Source organism: Bactrocera tryoni, unplaced genomic scaffold, assembly GCF_016617805.1.
Source record: "Bactrocera tryoni isolate S06 unplaced genomic scaffold, CSIRO_BtryS06_freeze2 scaffold_25, whole genome shotgun sequence".
In the NCBI taxonomy this organism is placed as follows: domain Eukaryota; kingdom Metazoa; phylum Arthropoda; class Insecta; order Diptera; family Tephritidae; genus Bactrocera; species Bactrocera tryoni.
In genome coordinates this window covers 15,225,158-15,252,577 of record NW_024395977.1, presented here as the reverse complement: position 1 = coordinate 15,252,577, position 27,420 = coordinate 15,225,158, and the positions used below count along the sequence as shown (strand labels likewise).

General features: G+C 37.0%; 1 protein-coding gene across 2 annotated transcripts in view; it reads right to left on the bottom strand.

The window, feature by feature from the left end:
- LOC120780465 (nephrin-like) overlaps nucleotides 1–27,420 on the bottom strand; it is a 791,640-nt gene that overhangs the window by 746,517 nt on the left and 17,703 nt on the right. The gene's annotated exons all lie outside the window — the stretch shown is intronic.

The following is a 27,420-nucleotide window of genomic DNA, read 5'->3' as shown; positions in this document are numbered from 1 at the left end:
TACTTTGTTCCGCATGTTACATGTTCATATATTACATATAACTTAATTCACACAAAAGCTTATTTTGTGAGTAAAAATGTTTTTTTGTATGTACACATAACATTTGAAAACTTCGAAAACTGACGAAGGCTTTGGAGAACATATTTTTTCTCTTGCTCGTCAGCATCAGCCCCATCCATAATATCTTCACCAAGAATCATCTGTTTTCAAATGCTGATGCCAGAGTTCATTTTTTTAACGAAATTCGTTTGTTCAATTAACTGGGGAAATTAAAAGCTATATTTTTTCAATAATACGTACTTTTAGCCAATGCGGGGAAACCAATTCAAGAAAGGAGTTCCATTAAATTTCATGTGCGGAATCAAATTTCAATCAATGCGCACATTGAAGCTGCCAAAAAGTTCAGAATGTTGGAAGAGGCTTTCTCTGATAATTGTTTCTCGAGTCTCTGAATAAGATAACGAAAAAACAACAAATGGACATAAATGTACGTTATTGGTCTAAAAATGTCAAAGAATTCAAGACCCGGTTCTTAACGTCAGTTTTTTTAGGACGGCCACAATCGCAAGATTTAGCAACTGCTTTATAAAAAGGTATATCTCCTAACAAAATTCTTGTAATATCTATGGATGGACCTATTGTCAATTTTAAGTCCTTAAAAGACCTGAAGGGTATAAGAGAAACTGGATGGAATATTATGAAATTTTTGCAATCTACGTATTATTTATTTAAAGACTCACCTGCTAGAACGTCAAATTTATACAGAAATAACTGGTTCAAATTTAGTCCCACTTGAGTTTTGTTCAGTGCGTTAATTAAACAATAGTGATGTAGCGAAACGAGCATTAGATATGCTTCCAATCCTGACAACATACATTATAAAACTTGAAGCTGAACCGAAAAGACGCCAACGTGTGAAAGTTTTCAAACAATAGTAAAAATGCTTGAAGGTCCTTTATTGTCAGCACAATTAACTTTTTTTCGATCATTAGCTAATGATATTGAACCATTCCTTACGGAGTTTCAAACAGATGCACCTTTGGCTCCTTTACTTTACAATGCCTTTTCCAATATACTAGTTAATCAATTAGATCGCATTGTTGACCATGATATTATGAAAACGTGCATGAAATTGATTTAAGCAATGATAAGAACTTACTATCTTCTCAACGAATTGATCTTGGGATAGTACCACTATTGCATTATCAAAAAAAAAAAAATAAAAGTCATCTCGAAATTCTTGAATTACGGCAGCAATGTAAGAAGTCTTTAAAAAAATTAATTTTGAAGCTACAAGAGCGTGCACCACTAGCTTATAAAGTGACAAAAGCGATTACCCGGAAGTTGTTTTAGAAAACTGGGAAGTTTGTGAACCGCTGAATTGAAAAATTTATTACTGACATTGACTAAACATAAATCGATTGATAGTGTTAGTGCCGATAAAGTCAATCGAGAATTTAAAAATATATGCTCTAAGTCTGTAGTTATAGAATTGTTGAAAAACTTTTCAACATCAAAAGAACAACTGGATCGATTTTGGATTCAAATTTTTGAAGATTTTCCACCATCTGAGCTAATGTGGAAAGAGGTTTTTCAGTAAATAAGGAATGCTTGATGGAAAATCTTAAAGAAGAATTTTTAGTGGCTAGAAGGTGTATATATGATGCGGTTACTGTCTGCGGAGGAATTGAAAATGAAATTGAAATTCTCGAAGCTCGTAACGCACATGCTCGTTATACTGAAACATTAAAACAGCGAAAATAAAATGAGCAGACTACGAGATTATTAGAGAAGAAAAGAAAATTAACTACGATTCAAGTACAAGAATTGAAAGCAAAAAAGGGTATCCTTGAAAATATGCGTAAGCAATTAGAACAAGTTGATGAGGAAATGAAAATGATCAAACATCAGTAATTTATCTCTAATTTAGTCATTCGAATGCCAGTCAATCGTACTGTAGACAATGCTTAATATTATTTGATTTTATTTAATTTCTTAATTTATGTTTCTTCTTTTTTGTGATCAATAATATTGAAAAAACTGGCTGTATGGAGAATTAATAATAAAAAAGAAGTTTGACTTCTAACTAATTGATAATAATAGTAATTATTTAATTTTCAAAAGTTATAAACATTTGATCGAAAGAAACAGATCTTTTATGGACAGTTGGAAATCTGAGAAAAAGTATAAAATAATTGATAGTACCAAATTCTTACTCAATTCCGGGTATTAGGTGTAAATTATAGAAATATATATTATAATATTTTTAAAATAAATAATTTGCAATTATAACGAATTTTCGAATGACAATTATTTTTTGTAGGTTCTGGAATTTGATTTTCGGTCAGGGAAAAGTTATGAAAAAGTCAGGGAATTTTGAAATTAGTGTTCAGTCGACAGCCTGAGAAATTATCTTGCCAAATTTTCGCATGGGCCAAATATATGTTGAAGATATCCCGTCAGTCCGTGTCAATTTCGGCTCAGATGGTGCACAGGTAATTAAGCCAATATCTATACAGTTTATATATTTTTCATATATCATACTTGTATAATAGCTTGGGATATTTTCACAATAATCCCCCAATTTTTGGTTTATTATTACCTCAGCTTATACTAAGAATTATTGTTCACTTTTTAGTTTGATGTGCTTTAAAAGTGTGTTTTTTAAACTATATTTATTTTGAGTATAACAGAGACAAAAATATGCTTTTTCTACTACTGCCCTTCAAAATATCCTAAATATATTTAGAAATCAGTCTCCGACTACCACTCAGAGCGAGCGGTTATCTCATTCCCGTGTGCATTTCGTTCTTTAGTTACTTGTGGTGTAATCCATGTGCTTTGATTTTATAGTTTCACAATATATTTCAGTTTCCAGCGAATAAATTACTTAGCCGATTCCAACTTATCATTGTGCAACAATGGCCCCGGCCCACCCCTTGGGACGAATCGGTTTACTCCGCTTGCCGATAGTTCAGAATTAAAAAGAAAAAAAGAAACAAAAAATCGATATTACTGATATATTTGACTTCCCAACTCTACCTTCAATCAGTAGAAGTAATAATGACCCTAAATATATTACAATCGAATCTACCGAATCAAATAAATCAATTGCGCAATTTTCTTGCATTGCTGTACACAAAGCCATACGCGCGGTGAGTAGCGAAATTAATTCAGTGAGTGAGCTCCGTGATGGTAAAATGTTATTATTGGTGAACAACGAAAAAGTAGCCAATCGCTTCATTGCTTTAAAGCAACTTCCAGGAATCTGTAGCATCAAAGCTAAGTATCACGACAACCTGAACTTCACTAAAGGTACAGTATTCGCCGCTTCCTACGCAATGTAAATGAAACCGAAATTGTTAGCGAGCTAAGTTTACAAGGTGCAGTTGCCGCTTTCAAATTTCAGAGGAAAGATGAAAAAAAACCAATTTACTCCAAATGGCGTTGTGTTGCTTACTTTAGATTTGTTCAACTTTCCTGGACAAATTGATATTGCCTGGCGTAGAGTCAACGTCAGACAATATATGTATACCAATTCCCATGCGTTGCAAAAATTGTCAATTGCTTGGACATACCATAAAGCACTGCAAAGAAAATGCACACGCACTTTCTGCGCCAACTGCCAGGCTGATCACGCAGATTCTTCAAACAAGTGTCCAAAATATATGCAAGCAAAGCAAATACAAGCAATTAAAACAATAAAGAAACGCACCATGCGTGAAGCTATTAAAATTTATAACTCAACTGTCTCTTTCCCCGAAAACTCGCCTTCTTTCTCAGCGACAGTCTTTCATCAGCAAAATAGCAAGCAAGAAACTCAGCACTTTAACTCAAACCCAATTCCCATACCTACCAATTCGCAATCAACTTCTTACGAAAATGCTTCAAACGAACAACAATTATCAGAAAACAATATACAAACTCACATACATAATACACCCACCACAATAGTTAAAGAACTCTCTTCTCAATTTCCCGATCCCAATTTACACGATCTCACAGCACCCGACTACTATAAAGAACTTGAGCAAAGTTATCACGCTCTCATGCAACAACAAAACACTCACTATCAACCAACAAGTAAAACAATTTCTGACTCAAACTCAAACTCACCTATAAACTTCTCAACTTACCTCTCAAACACCAACAACACAAGTAACACAGTTTATAACTCAAACAATATCTGTCTTTCTCATGGAGGCGATTCTCTTATGTCCTCAGAAGACGACGAGGCCATGTCTCATTTTGACAAATAACTCAACGAACGAAAATAACTCAAAACACAAATCTTATTTCCAAGCTAAACCTTTATTTCTTTTCTTACAATCATGTTTTCCATTTTACAATGGAACATGAATGGTTTCTACAACAATTACCATGAGCTTCAGCTCATGGTGCAATCCCACTCACCCTCAATAATTCTACTAAATGAAACGCATTTACCTTACAATGCGAATGCAGTTCACCCGAAGCGCTATTCAGGCATATTCCATAACTTGTCAAACATAACCTCAAGTAAACAAGGTGTCGCAGTGTTAAAAAAGGCTAGCCTTTTAAAAGAATAATGTATCAATCCTCAATATCTGCTATTGCCATCGATGTTGTTTTAGGTTTTAAACTTAATATAATTTGCGCCTACATACCGCCGACACAAACCTTTTCAAATGCAGACATATTATACTTGCTGCAACAAGTATCATCACCTGTTATACTCGCAGGTGATCTTAATGCTTGGAGTTCAATATGGGGATCTCCAAAAGAAAACACAAGAGGAAAACACATTGAAGATGCTTTGCTCACTTCCGACCTCATTTGCCTTAACGATGGTAGTGCAACCCACTTTTCAACTCATGGCACATTCTCGCATCTTGACCTCACCTTTTGCTCAGCATCCCTTGCCCCAAATTGCAGTTGGAGTTTGTCAAGCGACTTACACGGTAGCGATCACTATCCAATTATCTGCAAAATCAACACGCAGCGATATCGTTCCAAATTCAAACCAAAATTCATATTTAAAACTGACTTCGCGGACTGGCGTAAATTTTCAGATCTATGTGAAGAGGCAAATAACCAAATTCCCATCTCTAATAACAATAATAGAGAAGCTGCTCTTATTCAAAAAATTATTCGCTCCGCAGCAAATCGGTCTATACCACATACCAATGGTAGAAAATCCGAGCACAATGTACCATGGTGGAACACCAATCTAGCGTCTCTTAGATCAAAGAAGCAACAGGCATGGCACGAATACAAACGTTGTCAAACGCTTGAAAACCTAATAGAGTACAAGAGATCGAACGCTAATTTTCGCCGCATGGCTAAAGAAGCGAAACGACTCTGCTTCCAAAAGTTCACAGCGAATATCAATCCTGCTTCCTCCCCCAAAAAAAATCTGGAATGAAATAAATTTATTGACAGGTGGTACTAAAAATTCGTATATCCCACGGATCAACACTCCTGTTGAACCGCTAATCATGTCTGAACAAATTTCGAATTTCTTTGCAAACCACTTCTCTGCCGCGAGTTCTGATGAACACTTTAGCTTTGAATTTCGTAATAGCAAAGCATCAATTCCAGACAGCTTCACTGATACAACATATGACCTTTCCTCAACTGCAAAAATGTTAGAATCGAGAATATCGCTTTCTGAATTTAAATATGCTCTTTCCTCAGTAAAAGGGAAAACGCCTGGGTTAGATAAAATATCTTACCCAATGATGGAAAACCTCCCGATTTCAATTAAGAAACGTCTAGTTGAACTGTATAATAACATCTTTGACACCGCTGTTTATCCACAATTCTGGAAAACATCAAATATAATCCCGATACTAAAACCCGGAAAATCATCAACTGATGTCAACAGTTATCGTCCTATCTCTCTTTTGAGTTGTCTCGGGAAAGTCTTCGAAAAGATCATTGGAACTCGTCTGGCGTGGATCGCTAGAAGAAACAACTTAATTAGCCCCCGTCAAGTTGCTTACAAGAAAGGTCATGGTACCATGGACACTTTACTTTTATTCGATAATTTTGTGACCACTGCTTTGTCTAGCAAAAATCACGTATCGTTGTTGTCGTTAGATTTCCAAAAGGCATTTGATCGCATAGGAATGCACGTTATATTAAAACAACTACAAAAATGGAAGGTTGGCCCCAAGATTTTAAATATCATTAAATCTTTTCTTACTAACAGGAAACTATCAGTGTCAGTTAATGGTTTCCTCTCACCAACGCGCAATTTATCAAACGGCACTCCTCAAGGTTCACCCCTTTCCGCCCTACTTTTTGTTATCGCATTTGATGAATTAAGCAACCTTTTATCCAAGCACAAGAAAATAGAGCATCAAATCTATGCAGATGATGTCCTCATCTTCTCAAAAGTCAACGATATCTCTGCTGTGCAAAACATTTTTAAAGATGTTCTAAACGACATTGCAGCATGGTCCACAACTTCGGGAGTACTCCTCTCACTAGAAAAAACCAACCTGCTACATACATATATGTCGAAAGAGGACGCCGTGTAACATTATACTCAATATTGAAAACCATACAATTAATACTAAAGATAGCTTAAAGATACTAGGATTAATCGTAGACTCTAAATATTGCTTTAAGCAACATTGTAATTATATTAGAAGTTCCTTATTATCTAGATTAAATATTATTAAGTATCTTTCATGCAAACATAGCTATATACATTCTGCTACGCTTATCAATGTTGTCAGAGCTCTACTACTTTCGAAGGTTGATTACGCCCTGCCGATCTATGGACACTGTGCAAAATCTACAATCTCCAGAATCTCAGCTCCCTATCATGCAGTTATCCGCCGAAGTCTCAAGGCTTTTCCAACTTCACCAACGAAATTTCTATTGGCCGAATCTGGCCTACCGAGCATATCCAACAGAGTGTCCGATACAACAAATCGTGTTCTTGGAAAACTACTTGACGCTACAAACACAGCGTTAGCAAATGCATTCAACAACGTAATTTCACGTAAAAGGCAGCTGAGGATCCCATCGGCGTTATCGAAATCTCTTGTTTTCGTCAAGGAGAATTTCATATCTCTTTACCGAGAGAAAAGAGTTGTTGAAACTTTTCCCCCTTGGCTTATCAGTTCCACATCTTTTGAGGATTCATTACTCAGCTTACCTAGACAACATACCCCAAACACGGTCTATAGAGCATTATTCTCAGAGGCAGTCGAAACTTACAGCGCTACTGGATGGACTTTTATATTCACCGACGGGTCTAGGACATCAGACTATACTTCCTTGGCTGTAACAAACAAAGATGGAGATGCAATATGTCAGTGGCTTCTTTATCCCATGTGCACAATTTTTACTGCTGAAGCTTTAGCAATTGAGTTGGCGGTCAAGTACGCGAAAAAGAATAAAGGAAAATATATGATTTGCTCGGACTGCAAATCATGCATCACTGCAATCAAATCCCCTTCCAACACGAATAAAATAATTTCCTTCATTAGGAACTCATTAATCGCAGCACCAAACAAAATTAAGCTAATGTGGATCCCTGGTCATGTCGGAATCTTAGGAAACGAACGAGCTGACACCGCTGCCAAAAATGTGATAAAGTCTCCTGCACTAACTCTTAACCGTCTGACCAAATCCGATCTGCACAACGCAATAAAAAACGAAAGACTTAAACTCGATTTAACTGATTGGACAATCCAAGGTCACCACTACTGCAAACTAAACCCAAAGAGAGTTACACCTTCTTATCCAGCAAGTTTGCCAGCAAATGTTCTGAAGCCATACATTCGTCTTAGGCTGGGGCATACAATATTTACTCATTCTCATCTTTTAACTAGAGGTAATCCATTCTGCTGCCCTCTGTGTGGTGGAAGCAACACAGTACAACACATGATTGCCCAATGTCCGAACATCACGGAGTCCGACCGCACCGGCAACATTAACTTAACAAAAGCGTTATCTACACCTAGCCATGACAACATTATGCACGTATATAACTTCTTAAAACGCAATAATATTCTTAATCAAGTTTAGCTTATTTAGGCATCCTCCTTAGAACAGTATAGCATAACAGTATAGCATAACAGTATAGCATAACAGTATATATCTAATGTAATTAAAATTTTTGTTTTCCGATATTACCGAGCTAAAAGTTAACATTTTAGAACTAAAAGGACGACTGAAAGGACGACAGTAGCTAGTGTCGCTTTTTAATTTATGCTGTAATTTATTATTGTATAAATTGTTATAAATAAATAAAAAAAATAAATATTTAGAAATATTCTAAATTGGGCTTTGAGGTGGTATGTTTTATAGTCACGGACCCTAATAAAGTAGCCAATCCTTAATAATTTGCACCATTTGCTTTGGGTCCTTATCTTGCCGGAAGGTATCAAATTATATTCTAACGTTGAATTTTACGTGTAGCACTCCATATTACCCCCCAAAAAGGCTAAAGTTCCACCCCTGAGGCCACATAGCTCTGAAAACCGTTATGATGCAAACAGTGTATAGTATAAGTATACAGTATCCTCAGTTCAAATAACCTGGGTATCAATTATCCTTTACTCATTTATTTGAATAAATAATTCCGTATAAGTATTTTGACAAACTAATCAATTAAAAACATGAAATAAATTAAAGGAACAAAAACAAACCATATCATTCTAAATTGTTAGATTGTTATTGTGCTTTACATTTTTAAAATTTTAATAAAAATGTTTGTAAATTTTGTTATACTTTGTTCCGCATGTTACATGTTCATATATTACATATAACTTAATTCACACAAAAGCTTATTTTGTGAGTAAAAATGTTTTTTTGTATGTACACATAACATTTGAAAACTTCGAAAACTGACGAAGGCTTTGGAGAACATATTTTTTCTCTTGCTCGTCAGCATCAGCCCCACCCATAATATCTTCACCAAGAATCATCTGTTTTCAAATGCTGATGCCAGAGATCATTTTTTTAACGAAATTCGTTTGTTCAATTAACTGGGGAAATTAAAAGCTATATTTTTTTCAATAATACGTACTTTTAGCCAATGCGGGGAAACCAATTCAAGAAAGGAGTTCCATTAAATTTCGTGTGCGGAATCAAATTTCAATCAATGCGCACATTGAAGCTGCCAAAAAGTTCAGAATGTTGGAAGAGGCTTTCTCTGATAATTGTTTCTCGCGAGCAAGTTTTTTGATTGGTCCAAGTTATTCAAAGAGGGTGTAGAACGCGATGACGAGAAACCACATCCAAGGCGATTATCAACATCAACTAATAATGAACAAGTTAATAAAATGAGGGAATTCATGTGACCATTGAAAACCATTCTGTAAGATAATTTAGGCCCAGAATTTTAGAAAAAATAAAGTACGATTGGTTCCAAAATCACTTAATGAGAGTTTTATTCAATTAACGATGTGTGGTGCACTCGGAATTCCTTCCGACCGGCCAAAATGTCGACAAAGAATATTATTTCAGTGTTATAAAAATAGGCCAGAATTGCGTGCCGGTTCTTACATCATCGCATACTACATTGATTCTTTCTGAGTTTTTTTTGCAAATTTTCAACCAATATCGTCCCGAAACAACCGTATTTGCCTGATTTAGCTCCGTATGATTTCTGGCTATTCATCAAAATCAAAAGACTGCTCCGGGGAAACCGTTTTGAGTCAATTGAAAACATTAAACGGATTGGAGAAAACATTGGCACAAGTAGAGTGGGGTCAAGCGGATTACTTTGTGAGAGACCACATAGATTTTGAAGAATAAATTAAAAATTTTACAATTCTGAACAAATTTTTTACTATTTTGGATGTATGGCATTCAACCGTGGGTTACGAACTGTGCAACTAATATTAATATAATACAAAGTTTCCATTCGAAAATGCTTAGAACAGTCACGTGTTCACCTTGGTACATGAGCATTTTCATTGCCATAAAGATCTTGTTATTCCTAAGGTACACAAAGAAGTAGAACTTTATGAGACTATATGAATCCGCTATTTACTTTGAAATATATAAAGAAAATGTTTCTGCTAAGATTGGCTTATATACCTTTTTTTATGTTCATATTTGCATATATTAAGAGAACGGGGCTACACATATTTTTATAACGCTCTTATTAGCTTCGCCTGAATGCACCTATGTATGAGTTGCAACTTTTTCTAGCCTGTCTGTAATTATATTGATGAAACTTGGTAGACGAGTTCCTTGGCACCCAAGATAAGTCGGCATTGCAGATGGCCGTAATCGCGCCAGGACATCTGCTGTCTCATTTTTTTCGCCGCCCACAAAATCTTCTTAATCACAGTGGCATGAATGAAACACGAAATAAAATGGAACATGAGGGAAACAAAATTTTTATATTGATTAAAACTGGTTTATATCTGACCGCAGAACCCGAAAATGTTGAACATATGTATGTAATATTATGTATGTAATTTGAAGTAGTGAAGCGTAATCAAAAATACACTCAATTTAGAATTTTTTGATGCGTTTCAGGTGACGGTATGCAAAATCAGAAATTAACCACTTTTATGTTGAAAACTAAAATGCATAACTCTCAGAATAAATACGCCATAAGTATTAAACTTCAGAAAATAAATGGCCGGGAAGAGGTTTATAGGAACAGAAGTAAAAATTGGACAATGGGATTGGCACCGCCCACTCTTATATGAAATCTTATGTCTTATCCCACCTAACCAAATGTGGTTGTGAGGTTATTCCGCCATTCCTCTCATACACTGTGAAATTTGCACAATTAGCGCCCTTAAGGCATTTAATCTTATGCCCAAAAAAATCGTGCAATATTTTTTTTTTATTAGCTTCACCTGTATGTCTGTATATGTATATGCATTCATCTTTGTATGTTTGTAATTTCTAGCACTGAAAATGAATGACATTGACAAAATAATCAACAGTTTGATAAGCACAAGGTGCATGAGAATAAAATGCCTCTAAAGCTATAGCTAAAAGCATCAACTTTACACACTGTCATTTCAAAAACAAATTTATTCAAACACATCTTTAAAGAAAGTGAAAACATCATGTATGGTTAATATAAAAATGGTTCAAAAGGTTAAAAAATATGCTTTATATCATATTAATATAAAGAGTGAAAAACTAATATAGTTGAAAAAAATTTAAAAAAAACTTGCTTTTAAAGCACTTCATACTCAAGTGACAAATAATTCGTAATATAAACTGACAGTAATATTAACAGAAAAATACTTGTATTATTTCGAGAAAAGCGTGGGCTGCTGTGTGCCATATTTTTCGTATATTGAGAATATCACACCTTTTTCAAAATAATACAAGTAGTTTTCAATCAATTCAATGGGTCGGGCAGTGAACGAGGGCAAGACGAAATATATCCCACGAATAGGCTCTCACGTCACTGTTGACAGTCATAACATCGAAGTTGTAGATAATTTCGTCTATCTTAGAACCAGCATTAACAGCAACAACAATGTTAGCCTCGAAATCCAACTCTTCCCAACAGGTGCTACTTCGAATTGAGTAGGCAATTGAGAAGTAAAGTCCTCTTTCGACGAATAAAAACCAAACTATACAAGTCACTCATTATTCCCGTCCTTCTATAAGGTGCAGAGGCATGGAGGATGATAATATCTGATGAGTCGACGTTACGAGTTTTCCAGAGAAAAGTTCTTCGAAAGATTTATGGACCTTTGCGCATTGGCCACGGCGAATATCCCATTCGATGGAACTATGAGCTACATATTTGAGACATACAACGACATTGACATAGTTCAGCGAATTAAGCGACAGCGGCTAAATCATGTCGTGCGTATGGACGAAAGCACTCCAGCTCTGAAAGTATTCGGTGCAGTACCCGCCGGGGGAAGTAGGAGAAGATGAAGACATCCACTCCGTTGGAAAGACCAGGTGGAGAAGGACCTGGCTTCGCTTGGAATATTCAATTGGCGCCACGTTGCGAAAAGAAGAAACGACTGACGCGATGTTGTTAACTCGGCTATAATCACGTAAGCGGTTTATATGCCAGTAAAGAAGAAGAAGTTTTTAATCAGCATTACTGTCTGCATAGAGAATTTTTTTCACCTTTTAGTTTGAAGTACTTTAGTAGAGTGTTTGTTTTGGATTTTTACCTATCTTTATTGAAAGGAAAATTGAAATAACAGATTCTTTCACTATTGTGCTCGGTACCGATATCAAATTTCATAGTTTAATTCGTGACGTAGCAGTAATTCGAAAACCACACAGAGTGCTAAGGAATTGAATACGTTTCCTTGGTGTTGTAAAGTTACTGAAGTTGAAATTTAAACAGGTATAAATCAATTCGTTTCCTGAATATTTTTATATATTGTGTGTTACCTTATGTGGCTCTCTTTTAGTTTTAGATGTCACAAACAGCCGTTAGTTAATCAAAACTGATATGCTCTGCACAATTTACTTTGCGAATATAAAAGTGTATATATGTTAATATATCACATTTTGCTCGTAATTGTATTATTCAATATATCGGGTGATTTTTTAAGAGCTTGATAACTTTTTTTAAAAAAAAAACGCATAAAATTTGCAAAATCTCATCGGTTCTTTATTTGAAACGTTAGATTGGTTCATGACATTTACTTTTTGAAGATAATTTCATTTAAATGTTGACCGCGGCTGCGTCTTAGGTGGTCCATTCGGAAAGTCCAATTTTGGGCAACTTTTTCGAGCATTGCGGCCGGAATAGCCCGAATTTCTTCGGAAATGTTGTCTTCCAAAGCTGGAATAGTTGCTGGCTTATTTCTGTAGACTTTAGACTTGACGTAGCCCCACAAAAAATAGTCTAACGGCGTTAAATCGCATGATCTTGGTGGCCAACTTACGGGTCCATTTCTTGAGATGAATTGTTCTCCGAAGTTTTCCTCAAAATGGCCATAGAATCGCGAGCTGTGTGGCATGTAGCGCCATCTTGTTGAAACCACATGTCAACCAAGTTCAGTTCTTCCATTTTTGGCAACAAAAAGTTTGTTAGCATCGAACGATAGCGATCGCCATTCACCGTAACGTTGCGTCCAACAGCATCTTTGAAAAATACGGTCCAATGATTCCACCAGCGTACAAACCACAACAAACAGTGCATTTTTCGGGATGCATGGGCAGTTCTTGAACGGCTTCTGGTTGCTCTTCACCCCAAATGCGGCAATTTTGCTTATTTACGTAGCCATTCAACCAGAAATGAGCCTCATCGCTGAACAAAATTTGTCGATAAAAAAGCGGAAACACATTTCGAACCGAACACTGATTTTGGTAATAAAATTCAATGATTTGCAAGCGTTGCTCGTTAGTAAGTCTATTCATGATGAAATGTCAAAGCATACTGAGCATCTTTCTCTTTGACACCATGTCTGAAATCCCACGTGATCTGTCAAATACTAATGCATGAAAATCCTAACCTCAAAAAAATCACCCGATATATGAAATACTAGTCTAAACCCGCTGCTCCGCTCGCTCCTTGTTGTCAAAGACATCATTTATCGTGATAGCAATGTTTAAGTGACTTCAGCCTGCCCCCCCCTCTACCCAGGAAAACTGGCGCACCCTAATAATAAATCAGCTCAATTCACCATCTGATGACACCATACTAATACATTACCACTCAACACAACCCACCACACTTCTACGTCAATCAACCCACCCAACAAAAAAGATGGGCAAAAAGGAAAGCGGACACTATTCGATTCCCCACTGCGCCGCGTAAACATTACATTGGGTTTTTAACAATTCGATCTACGGCCAAGTCGACATTAACGTTATACGACGAACCTGCATGATAAAATCTTTTGGGTATTCGGTTTACTTCTGTAAAGCAATATACTGTAAAGACATACGTAATTTACAATAAATGAATTAAAGTGTAAATATACCAAATCGAAATACGGATGTTTTATTTTAATCAACGATATTGTACGTATGTGATGTGTGCTTCCCATTACATTGGGTTCAACTTTAAACATGGTCCTTCGAGCCTTTCCGAAAGGCACCTCGGGTACTTTATAAAAAAATTAATAAAAACATAAAACTGTTGCGGAGGCGAAGTAGTTCGTAGTAAATAGTATTAACTGAATATGTACTTTAATTTACAACTATGTACCTCTTGCAACTCTGTATTCCTTTTCTATATTCTCTTTTCTTATATCCTTTCATAAACTGTAAAGACATGTTTATCCATATTGAATAAATTCAGGCGTTATTTAACCTTATCGCGAACGACTTCTTCGTGTTAAAATTCTCGAAGAACACGAGTCGCGAAAGTCAAAAGAAGACAAAGTGGAAGACAATAAAGTGCTTTACATAAAGAAAAGGAAACAAAAAAGTGCTATCGGTGCGGTAAGCCGGGACATTTCGCGAGAAATTGTAATGACAAACAACAAAAACAAAATACGTGTGTGAGTGAAGAAACAAACGAAAAAGCAAAAGTGGCTTTATGTTCAGTGGAAAAAGCATTTGCCGTCCCTATAGGAAATATGAGATGGTGTTTGGACAGTGGCTGCACATCTCATATGAGTGCGAATAAAAACATTTTTGAAAGTGTTAAACTAGTAAATGACGAACTAAGTTTGGCAAATAATTGCTCAACGAAGATAAGTGGTGTTGGTAAAGTGTGCACCACAGCAAACGTTCGCGGAAAACAAATTGACTCAGACTTAGAAAACGTTTTACATGTGGCCGATTTGGGTACAAATTTGTTGTCTGTTGCTAAAATTACTGACTGGGGTCAAAAAGAACGAAGCCGTGATTATGAACAAAGATAATGAAGTGGTATTGGAAGCCGAACGAATTGGCAATTTGTATTATTTAAAAACTTCGAAAGATTTCGCAAATTTGGCAAATTACAAAAACAATATTGATTTGTGGCATTATAGAATGGGACACGTTAACGAACGCGATTTGAAATCAATGGCAAACGGTTCGGAATATGGTTTAAAATTTAATCAGACTGAAGTACTCTCCGATTGTGAAATTTGTGCAAGTGAAAAGCAAGTGCGTGCAACTTTTCCTAGATCAGATGGAAACAGAGTTGGCGATCTGCTAGAGATTGTGCACAGTGACGTGTGTGGACCAATGAGGTGTAAGTCCCATGGCGGTGCGAAATATTTTGTGACATTTATTGACGAAAAGTCAAGGTGGTGTGAAATATTTTTCATAAAACAAAAATCACACGTACTGGATGTTTTTAACCCTCATCGAGACCCTCGGGTCTGGCCAGGCATATTTTGTTTTTAAATGTTATTTAAATATATTTAGAGTGTAGCAAACGACTTGTGTTTCCAGGTAGCTTCCTAGAATTTTATTATCTATAGAATTCAGAAAAAAAATTCAAGGATATCGTATCGAAAGGGACGAAAAAAGGATATTATAATATTACACCTTAGTGCACCAATGGTGCTTGGCTAAACCCCATATATTTTGTATGAAAATATATGAACTTTGGTATGTTTCTATCACTTCGCACGGTTGATTTATCTGCTTTCATGTTCGTTACATGTCCAAATTGGTTTGTATGTTTATCTAGGTCAAATACTTTAGCCGCTTGAGCGTTTTAAAGGTTAAGAAAAATGTAATTTTTCTCAAAATGTTACATTTTTTTTGAACGCTAGTGCCACGCCCCTGGTAGGGATACGGAAGAGGTTGAGGGCTTTCCTGAAAGCCCCAGATGTGAACTAACTCGCAAAATGATTTTGATCTCCCCCGGCTCCATACCCTCCCCAACTGTAGTGAAACAAAAGGGGGGCATGGTGAAAACCCATTTTCGCCTATTTCCACGCCCCTGGTAGGGCCTTAGGAGCGAATTATACATTTCCTGAAAGCTCTTTAAATTACCTAACCGGTGCAATTTATTTGATCCACCTAGGTCAAATACTTTAGCCGCTAGAGGTTAAGAAAAAAATTAAATTTTTCTCAAAATGTTAAATTTTTTGTGAACGCTATTGCCACGCCAAGCGTGAACAAGGCAGTCAATTTGATTTCAACCAAATCGAGAGGTAAGAAATTTCAAAAGTGTATCTATATTGTACATATGTATATGAGCGTAAATACAACACGTATTTCCATACAAATGTATGTAAACTAGCCTAGGCCTAGCCAAGCACCATAGGTCTCGACTAAGTGTATCAGACCGTTGGTCTCGATCAGGGTTAAAGAATATAAAGCTAAAGTTGAGACATTCACGGGAAAGAAAATAAAAGCGTTGCAATCGGACAACGGGCGTGAATATTGCAATAATGAATTTAATACATTTTTAAAAGAGTGCGGAATTAAACGTCGACTTACGGCACCGTATACTCCACAGCAAAACGGTGTGGCTGAACGTAAAAACAGAACTCTCGTTGATATGGCCAGGTGCGTGATGAAACATGCGAGTGCACCACCATCATTTTGGGCTGAAGCGGTGAATACGGCGTGTTATATTCGAAATCGTTGTGTAATAAGAACAACGGGTGAAGTTCCATACCGGGTATGGACCAAGAAAAATCCGACAGTGGCGTATATGAAAATATTTGGTACAATAGCATACGTTCTAAACAAAAATTCTTCAAAATGAAAATTCGATTGGCGCGCTGAGCCATGTATATTTGTTGGCTACTCATGCGAATCAAAAGCATACCGTTTGTATTCAAAGACTTGAAAAGTGCATTATATTTAATAAGTCGTGATGTAAAGTTCATCGATAAATCTGATATTGATAGAACTTTTGAAGAAATTGAGCACGAAAATGAAAAAGACGTTGAACATGAAATAAAATGGACATTATATTCGAAAATAACATATCTGTATTGCTGTATTGCGAAGTCGAATGTGGGAATGAAGAGTCGGTAGATGCGTCTAATTGTGAGGTAGGTGTAGGTAATAAATTGCGTGGCAGAGGCCGACCATCATATGTACGTACGTGGCAAAGGGGGAGGTTACTGATCCAGACGATTTCTACGAGTGCAACGAAGCACGTTTTATAATTCATGATCCGCAAACTTTGGCAGAGGCTTTGAAGTGCGAGGACGCGTCTTTATGGGTAAAGGCGCATAAAGACGAGTTTTTGGCGCATAAGAGAAACCAAACTTGGCAAATAGTTGAAAAGCCTTTGAATCGAAAAGTAATTGGTAACAAGTTTGTGCCGGGGAAGATTTTCACGAAGTTTCCTCTCCGGTTTCACGGTCAACTTCAGTACGGCTCTCTACAGCACTGAGTACTGAGCTGAATCTCCAGATACATCAGATGGATGTGGTCACCGCATATTTGAATGGAGATCTAGACGAAAACATCTACATGGATGTTCCAGATTTACTTATGAGTGTGTTGCAGAAAATTCAACGAGGTCAACCTGTGGGCTTAAAGGGTTTGACAAAGTATAGTAGCGAAATACAACAAACAGCAAGAGAATGGCAAGCAGCTCTACAACGAGAAAACCCCATATGCCTGGTAAAGAAAGCATTGTATGGTTTGCGACAGTCAGGGTTAATGTGGTATCACAAATTATCAGCAACTCTAAACAAAATTGGATTAAAATCAACAAAATTTGATCCATGTTTCTACGTACGTCGAGATGGTGGAAACATTATGTTGGCCATTATATACGTAGATGATTTATTATTAGCATCTAATAACGAAAGTTGGTTAAAAACAACGAAGAAAACGCTCTCGCAACATTTCGATATGAAGGATATCGGTTACGTCAATCGTTGTTTGGGTATAGATTTTCATCAGAATCTAGAGAAAGGCGAAATATTTATATCGCAGAAGACGTACGCGGAATCAATAGTGAAGCAATTCGGAATGTTAGAATGCAATCTTTCGAAAACACCAATTACCACCAACAGTACAACTGGGTATGCTGTACAAGAATACAGGTGCAGATTTGTATGGTGTAGTCGATGCCGATTGGGGAGCAAATTCAACAGACAGACGATCGTATTCAGGTTTTGCATTTATATGTGATGGGTCGTCTATAAGTTGGGAAGCACGGAAGCAACGTACTGTTTCGCTTTCCAGTACTGAGTCAGAATACATCGCCATAACTTAGGCGGCTAAGGAAGTCCTTTATTTAAAAGGCGCTTTGGAAGAGGTGGGAATTGAGTGTGCCAGCGTAGAGTTATTTAACGATAACCAGAGTGCACAAAAGTTAGCAGTATCCTCGAACTTCCACCCTCGGACGGAACATATTGATGTACGGTATCATTTTATCCGAGACTGCGTACGAGATAAGGCAATTACATTATAGTATATGTCAACACAGAAAATGCCAGCGGACATATTAACCAAGGGTCGTATGGAACTGAAGCATAGTAATTGTTCATCAAGTTTGGGCCTTATCGAATGCAATCAAGAAGAAGAACAATAAGCTCTCTACTTCGAGAGGAGGTGTTGCGGAGGCGAAGTAGTTCGTAGTAAATAGTATTAAATAAATAGTATTAAATAAATATGTTTTTTAATTTACAACTATGGACCTCTTGCAACTCTGTATTCCTTTTCTATATTATCTTTTGTTATATCCTTTCATAAACTGTAAAGACATGTTTATCCATATTGAATAAATTCTGTCGTCATTTAACCTTAAGCCTTCTAGGACCCTCAAAAACTAAAACAGAAAGAATTTACATATATTTATAAACAGTGACAAAGTGCTGTGAAAAGAACATATATAAATGTGTAGATTAAATTATGGTGACAAAATTTAAAAAAGTTCGGTAAGCAAAACAAAGCAAATGCTCAGTAATACAATAAATGACTTCGCTGCCTATAGTTTTCTTAATTTATTTACAAAATTAGATTGCCACATTAGAACTATAAATTGAAACCAATAAAGTAACGCATTTTATTTGAGTTTTACAAAAAAAAAAAACTTGTGCAAAAAAAGCAAAAAATAAAACAAACAAAAAAGCAATCAAGCCAAAGAGCGCAGTGTGCTAAGATTAAAAAACGAAAAGTGCAGTGTCACAAACACCAAGAAGAAAATTACCGTAGGTGAAAAATCTACCTAATACAATATATACAAACATATTTACAAATACATGAAAAAAAGAAACAGAAAACAACACACAGAAAATCGCGCGCGAAACGCTAAAATAAGACATAAATAAAAACAAAGAAACGGGCGCAAATTTAAATTAAACTAGAATAAACAAAAAAAAGCAGCAACAACATACATACTGAAACCAGAGGAACAACCAACTGGAAGCGGAAGAGAAGGAATTGGCATCAACGGCCCGAATACTCCCAGACACATATATACATACATACATATATACATCCGCATTATCCTCAAAAACCTTTTTTGGAAAACAAAGTGAGCGTATTATGTCCACTTTTTATTTAATTTATGCACATATGCATGTCTGTGCCTAAAATTACAGTCGTAGTTAATATTTTACCTGTGATTAAAATCCGTTTCAAAGGCTATTAAAATTTATCATAAAGAAAAATACTAACTGTGAGAACTATAGAAAATAAATATTAGTACATACTATTTGTACAAACACACATCAGTCAAGTCCACATTGGCAATTATCCGGCAGTATCTCTTGTTCTTTGGCAAACAAAAACAAGCAGGATTGCGTACAAAAAGCGAATTGATCTCTCTACTGAGCTCTCAATTGCTTAAAAACATAACTCAGAAATACATACTAACAATTCGAGCATACTTAGGCACAAAGCGAATTGATCTCTTTAACGAGCTCTCAATTGCACAAAATATTAGTACATACGTTCATATGTATATACAAGTCCGAGTATTAGGGTGTACCTAAATAAAATCTCAGAAAGTGACAGTTTAACAAGATACTGCACTATATTTGCCTCTTCACCGATTAACGAAAACTCGGAATCGTTATTAGAAATAAAAAGTCAAAATCTTAACAAATTTTGAACTCGCCTCCAAGCGGCTCATGACGGCACAGTTAAATCTGACGATTCAGATCTACAACACAATTTTCAATTATCTGCTTACGCCATATACGAACACTGCTTAGACCAGTACGAAGAAACAAAAGCTATGATCTCCGATCAACTAAAGCTCATTAAAGCAATTGCGCCTACTCCCTACTGTAGAGTAGAGCTGCCACAAATAGACAGTCAAAAGGCAAGTTCAGGCATCCCCCTTGAGGTGCCCGCATGTGACACAGAAACATTCTATGAATGGCCGTCCTTCCGGGACATGTTTACAGCCGTTTACATCAACCATCCACAACTATCAAAAGCACAAAAAGTGTATCACCTCCGATACAAAACAAAAGGTCAATCAGGGAAATAGTCAAACAGTTCGCTCTTAATGACGATAATTTCAATTTGGCTTGGGAAGCTCTAAACGCTAGATAAGAAAACGAAAGAATACTCGTCAATAAACAAATAACGACACTAACTTGCCAAAAATTAAGAAAAAAACAAGTGTAATATTCCGTTTCTAATTGTTTGTCCATTCTGTCGACACAAAATATTCTCACAGACAGCTGGGACCCAATTCTGGTCAACATTTGCACCGCCGCATTACCAGAAAAGTCGTTTCTTCTATGGGAGCAATCGCTCTCATCACGAAAAAAGTACCCAACGTGGTAACAAATGAAAGATTTTCTCACCACCCAATATGAAATTGCGGAAAGGTTAGAAGAAAAAAAATCAAAACTTAGAACATTAAACACGACCAAAATGGAAGCTTAAATATACCCCAAGCTAGAAGCAACAAAAATTTAAACAAACGCTTTCACATAATGCAATCGTTCATATCCGAACAGAAAAAGCAAACGTCATGCGAACTATGTAAAAAAGGGCATAAACTTAAAACTTGCGAGAAGTTTAAAAAATTAAACATTAACGAAAGAAATGTCAGATCAAAAAGACTCTGTACAAACTGCTTGTCCCATACACATAATCTTAAAAATTGCAAAAACAGATTTAACTGCTTATATTGTTATAAAAGACATCATACATTGCTTCATTACAGCACATATCCCATCTCACCTCAAAGAAGCGCATATACAAAGAGAACCACGGGTTCAATTGCAAAAGCAAATCCCGAAACCTACAATTCTAAAAATTGCCAAGAGACACCACGTTGCTCAAAGGCACATAAAGTTCAAACACTGTACAGCGAAATACAAAATGGACTAGTTACCACCATTCACAATTAAGGAAAGTTCAAAAGTTAAGAAAACTTACCCCCATAACGAACAAAACTCTAGAAGATCGGTATTGTGAAGACTTCTCTAAAGCCACATCTACGCGATCAAATAATGGCCAGTACGTCCCACGACTACCTTTGGAGCCACAATTGTGTAACATCCCACATATTTACAGAAAAAACAAACAATCTGACAATAATAAAAATTCAAATATCTGTCACTTTTCGACCCCCCAGGGTGGCCTTCGCCACTTATGATTACTGACGCAAGATTTATGGGACGAACAAATGAAACCGAACTAAAATTTCTCAGATATAAATATAGCGATGGGTAAACTATTCCCCACATACCAAGCCAATACGATTTCTGAATATCCATATTACGCAACATCTATGTGCGCACACAAAGCGATACCACGAACACAATCTAATTACTAATTCTATATGGAAAAATGTAAATAATATCGCTTATATCTTCAATTGTACATACTAGAAAGTCAAAAATTCGAGATATTTCGTTCAATATTGCTTCATAGCTAAATTTTCAAATTATGAGCAAAAACTCAAAAAGGAAGTTAAGGGATCACCATAATCCCAATGCGATCGTATTTATCCAAGCGCTCCTCATATGGGTGAGTTATAGAAATCAACTATACTAAGCTTCAAATTAAGTATAAAGAATTATCTACTCCACGAATCGAGGACGTTCTCTATTCACTGCCACTCCCTCGCAAGATCCCTCTATTGTCACAGTCCTAACTCCAGGGCTAAGGAGCACCCATTCTGGCCATATCTGTGCCAGGCGTGGAGCTACTATCCTTTAAAGAATAAATAAAATGCAAACCATTTCAGAAAAGGCAAAGAATACATTACCGGTATACCAAATCAATAAAATAAGAAAATGTAAATAACCGCAAATAAAATTAATAAAAGCAACCAACGCATACATTTTTTTGCTATAATAATCAGTCGGATAAACCCGCAAATTATAGTCCCTAGCCATACACGCCTAAAAGCAAATAAATACAAAATAGTATGTTTAAAACCAAAGGCACTTTCAGGACTTACAGCATGTATTCTGCGCCCTCGGCAACTCTACCAGCAGTACGCAGAAATACATGAAACATCATATACATACGCAATACTAGGCAAAATATTCGCCTAGGGGGCCCAGGATGTTTAAATGAGTTAAGCATCGCCCCACTCTACCTGGGAAAAACTGGCGCACCCTAGCAAGACAGCATAATACACCACATTCGATGGCACCGCACACTTACTTCACCACAGCTGTCATCAAAAAGGATGAACAGCGGGAAAGCAGACACAATTCGTTCGAAACTTTCGCCATATACACTTTCGCATCTTAACATTCGTCTACAACACATTCATTTACACACTGCGCCGCGTCGACACCTTTCGCCCGTTCCTTCGATCGACATCCAGCGCTGACCTACAGCGATCCAACATCGAACCTCAATAGATTATTTTGCAGAAATTATATTTTGTGCAGTGTCAAAATTAATCCTTTCTAATAAATTAAATTATATTAAAGAATATAAGAGTAGGTACTTATTCTTAGCCCGTTTAATCAACGCGTTTATCGCTTTTATTGATCGTGTTTGTATTCACTTGCTGTTTTGTTTTTGTTGAAAAACTATTTTTATATGGATTTATTCGTATGCCCTTGTATCAGCGCGCACTGAAACTAGGTCAATATCCTTTGTACTGGTACGAGTGGACGTTATGTGCATATAGCATGCGTTAAATATTTTATGTACAATTATGCTTATTCTTGTTTGACAAGGAACAAGATACATGCTAAGAAATCGTCAAATTGGAATTTCAATTTATGTATGTATGTACAAAGGTAGTTAGTATGTAAAATATTTAATTTGTTAAACCAAAGTTGTTTTGGTTCACCGCACCGTTTATGTATTTTCTTAATTTGTGTTATGTAATTGTATCCTATCTGTAGGTATACGGGCATTGAAAAATATACAGCAAATAAAAATAGTTTGCGTTTATTTATTCGCGTTTAGATATAATATATGCGCGAAAGCGAAAAAATACGTATTGAGGGCATGCACCTGGAAGCCCGGTCCCTTAATTGGGAAGATGCCACTGCCCAGCTGGTTGATGTCCTCACGAAAATAAAGGCTGACATCACCGCCGTCCAAGAAATGCGATGGACGGGACAAGGACTGAGACGAGTAGGTCCTTCTGGCATTTACTACAATGGTCCCATAAAGGAGCGCAAGTTTGGTGTGGGATTCGTGGTAGGAGAGAGACTCCGTCGTCGAGTACTATCATTTACTCCGGAGAATGAACGTCTCGCCACAATCCGCATCAAATCGAGGTTCTTCATGATTTGCGTCCACGCCTCGACAGAAGAGTAGGACGATGTGACCAAAGATGACTTCTATAAGTGCTTGGAGCTCGCTTATCAGAGCTGCCACCGCCACGATGTGAAAATAGTGCTTGGCGACTTTAACGCCAGGGTAGGCAAAGAAGGAATATTTGGCACTATGGTCCGCAAATTCAGCCTCCACAATGAAACATCCCCGAATGGGTTGAGGCTGACTGACTTAGTCGTGGCGATCATGTTGTGACAGACGGAAGACACGTCTCCAGTGTTTTAGATGTGCGTGCGCTCCGAGGTCCTAACATCGACTCGGACCACTATCTTGTTTCAAAACAGGAGCATACTCTTGTAAAACCCCCAAAGGTGATCTAGTCACTGATGCCCAGAGCATACTTTAATTATGGAGGGAACACTTCTCCAGCCTGCTGAATGGCAGTGAACGCACAACACCAGGAGAAGGCGAACCCGATTCCACAATCGATGACGATGGAGCAGACGTTCCATTACCCTACCGTGAAGAAGTTCCAATAGCAATTGCCCGCCTGAAGTACAACAAAGCGGCAGGGGCCGACGGATTGCCGGCCGAGCTATTCAAACACGGCGGCGAAGAACTGATAAGGAGCATGCATCAGCTTCTTTGTAAAATATGGTCGGACGAAAGCATACCGAACGATTGGAATTTAAGTGTGCTCTGCCCAATCCATAAAAAAAGAGACCCCACAATCTGCGCCAACTACCGTGGGATTAGCCTCCTCAACATCGCATATAAGGTTCTATCGAGCGTATTGTGTGAAAGATTAAAGCCCACCGTCAACAAACTGATTGAACCTTATCAGTGTGGCTTTAGACCTGGCAAATCAACAACCGACCAGATATTCCCCCTGCGCCAAATCTTGGAAAAGACCCGTGAAAGGAGAATCGACACACACCACCTCTTCGTCGATTTCAAAGCTGCTTTCGACAGCACGAAAAGGAGCTGCCTTTATGACGCGATGTCTGAATTTGGTATCCCCGCAAAATTAATACGGCTATGTAAACTGACGTTGAGTAACACCAAAAGCTCCAACAAGATCGGGAGTGACATCTCTGAGCCGTTCGATACTAAACGAGGTTTCAGACAAAGCGATTCCCTATCGTGCAACTTCTTCAATCTTCAATCTGCTGCTGGAGGAAATAATTCGAGCTGCAGAACTCATTCGAGCAGGTACAATCTTTTATAAGAGTGTACAGCTGCTAGCGTATGCCGATGATATTGATATATATATTTATGGCTTAGTTATGACACTTTATAGGTTTTCGGTTTTCGCCATTTTGTGGGCGTGACAGAGGGCCGATTTTGCCCATCTTCGAACTTAACCTTCTTATGGAGCCAAGAAATACGTATACCAAGTTTCATCACGATATCTCAATTGTTACAGCTTGCACGGACGGACGGACGGACAGACGGACGGACGGATGGACGAATGGCAGACAGACATTCGGATTTCAACTCTACTCGTCACCCTTTGGTATATATAGCCCTATATCTGACTCTTTTGGTTTTAGGACTTACGAACAACCGTTATATGAACAAAACTATAATAATCTCCATAGCAACTTTATTGCGAGAGTATAAAATTAAATTTTAATACTTTTAGATGGCAGAAAATAATCAACGCACCGTTTGCTATCCATTTTTCCATTATTCTTAACTTTTTATTTCACTTTTTTTTAATAAATAAACAAATTTCACTATCAGCTGTCTAAATGCACAAGTCTGCCGTCTGTTACCATAAAATTGCAAAGCGCCTTAGCGTTGCTTAAGGCGCATTAATTTTGCTCGTCTGTCAGGGCTATAAAGCTTTTACAAAACACAAACGTTCACATCCGTACAAAGAAAACAAACGTCATCTTTTTACTATGTAAAAGAGGGCATAAACTTATATCTAGCGAGAAGTTTAAAAACTTAAAAGTTAACGAACGAAGTAATTTTCTCAGGTCAAAAGGACTTTGCACAAATTTTCTGTCACATGCCCATACATATACAAATCGCCAAAGCAAATTTAAATGTTTATATTGTCAGAAAAGACACCACTCAATGCTTCATTACAGCACATATTCCATCTCACCCCAAAGAAGCGCTTATAAAACAAGAACCACGGGTTTAACTGCAAAAGCATATCTCGAAAACCAAAATTCGAAAAATAGCCAAAAGACACCATGTTGCTCAAAGGCACAAAGAGTTCAAACGCTGCACAGCGAAACACAAAGTGGACTAGTTACAGAACCAGTTATCACCATACCAACTCAAGTTGAGAAAAAATACCTTAATTCACAATTAAGTAAATTGCAAACGTTAAGAAAACTTCCAATAACAAACAAAACTATAAAAGATCAGTATCGTGAGCACTTCTCTAAAACCACATTTGATCGAGTAAATAATGGCCGGTACATCGTACGACTACCACTAGAGCCACAATTTTCCAATACACCATAAATTGGTATAAAAAACAAAGTCAGAGTTACCTCTGACAGTTCAGATTAATAATCCGCGGGATGGCTTTCGCCAATAATGAAAAAACAATTCTGAACAAATCCTAGAGAGGAGGCGGGCTACTAAACGTCAAATTAGTGCATACGCACTTAATCATAAAACATAACAAAAGTGAATCAAAAGGTCAAAAAAATTGACACTCTTCATACAATATTGCCCCAAGGAGGCTTAAACTTTCAAATAAATAGAATCTCAAGAGCAAGTTAAGGGATCACCATACTCCCAATGCGATACAGTGACGTCGCTAAGGTCGCTCTTATTGTATTTATCCAAGCGCTCCTTATATGGGTGGATTATAGGAATCAGCTATACAAAGCATCAAATTAATTGTGAAGGATTCTCTACTGTACGAATCGAAGCCGTTCTCCATTCACGGCCACTCTCTCGCAAGATCCCTCTAATTTCATAGTCCTAAATCTAGGGATAAGAAGTACCCATTCTGGCCACATTTGAGCCAGACGTGGAGTTATTATCCTTTATAAGCCGAAAACATAGAAAAGGCAAATAATAAACAACCGGTACAACATACTGATGAAATAAGAAATTTTAAATAACCTCTAATGAAATAAATAAAATCAAACCACGTATACACTTTTTTGCCATAGTAATGAGTCGTCAAAAAAGCAAAATCAAATAAGCACGCAAAATAAAGTTGCTTCTTTTAAATACCTGCACGCAAATTAAAATGTATACAAAATACATGTATCATGTTTAAATCAAAATCCGTTCTCGGCATATCCGGATAAATGGGAGTATATTACAACTCCATCATCAAATACTTCTGCTGTCAGAATGTATTCTTCGCCTCGGCTACTCCACCAGCAGTACGCCAAAATACAGACAACAACATATTCGTGGAATACTAGGCAAAATATTTGCCTAGGGGGCCCAGGATGTTTAAATGAGTTCAGCCTGCCCCCACTCTACCCAGGAAAACTGGCGCACCCTAATAATAAATCAGCTCAATTCACCATCTGATGACACCATACTAATACATTACCACTCAACACAACTCACCACACTTCTACATCAATCAACCCACCCAACAAAAAGATGGGCAAAAAGGAAAGCGGACGCTATTCGATTCCCCACTGCGCCGCGTAAACATTACATTGGGTCGGAGATTATATCTTCCGACCTCCATCCGCGAGAAATCGATTGCCAGCTCCAGCAAATCGGAACAGGATTCTCGCCGCCCGTTTGTCGACTCTTATTTTCATTAAAATTAAATTGTGTAACATTTATAATTATAAAAATTATAATTCCGAGAATGAGATTGTGAAAATACAAACAAAATTCACTTTTATCAAACATAAATTTCGTATACTTTTATTCAAGCAATATAATGGAATAGCTAAATTGGAAATCTACTGGTACATATCTGGCTGACTTCGCAAATCA